The following is a 656-nucleotide window of genomic DNA, read 5'->3' as shown; positions in this document are numbered from 1 at the left end:
CCTGAATGGCAAATAAATGCTCATCAGGAAACGTCTCAGAGATCTCAAGAAAGGGGAGGGACGTCCCTTCCACTGGCTCTAACCAGGACAGATGATCAGCCACTTGGTTCTCTGTCCCTTTTCTGTCTCTTATTTCTATATCAAACTCTTGCAGAAGCAATACCCATCTGATGAGCTTGGGTTTTGAATCCTGTTTTGTGAGTAGATATTTAAGAGCAGCATGGTCAGTATACACAATCAATTTTGATCCTACTAGGTATGATCTGAACTTGTCAATGGCGTAAACCACTGCAAGTAATTCTTTTTCTGTGGTTGTGTAATTTTTCTGGGCATCATTTAGAACGCGACTGGCATAATAAATGACATGCAGAAGCTTGTCATGCCTCTGTCCCAATACTGCACCAATGGCATGATCACTGGCATCACACATTAGCTCAAATGGTAACGTCCAGTTTGGTGCAGAAATGACTGGTGCTGTGATCAGCTTAGCTTTCAGCGTTTCAAACGCCTGCAAGCACTCTGTGTCAAACACAAATGGCGTGTCAGCAGCTAGCAGATTGCTCAGAGGTTTTGCGATTTTTGAAAAATCCTTTATAAACCTCCTATAGAATCCTGCATGCCCCAGAAAGCTGCTGATTGCCTTAACATTAGCAGGT

Source organism: Arachis ipaensis, chromosome B08 (genome assembly GCF_000816755.2).
Source record: "Arachis ipaensis cultivar K30076 chromosome B08, Araip1.1, whole genome shotgun sequence".
Classification (NCBI taxonomy): Eukaryota; Viridiplantae; Streptophyta; class Magnoliopsida; order Fabales; family Fabaceae; genus Arachis; species Arachis ipaensis.
The sequence above is the reverse complement of the archived record's forward strand: the minus strand, read 5'-3'. Positions refer to the sequence as shown.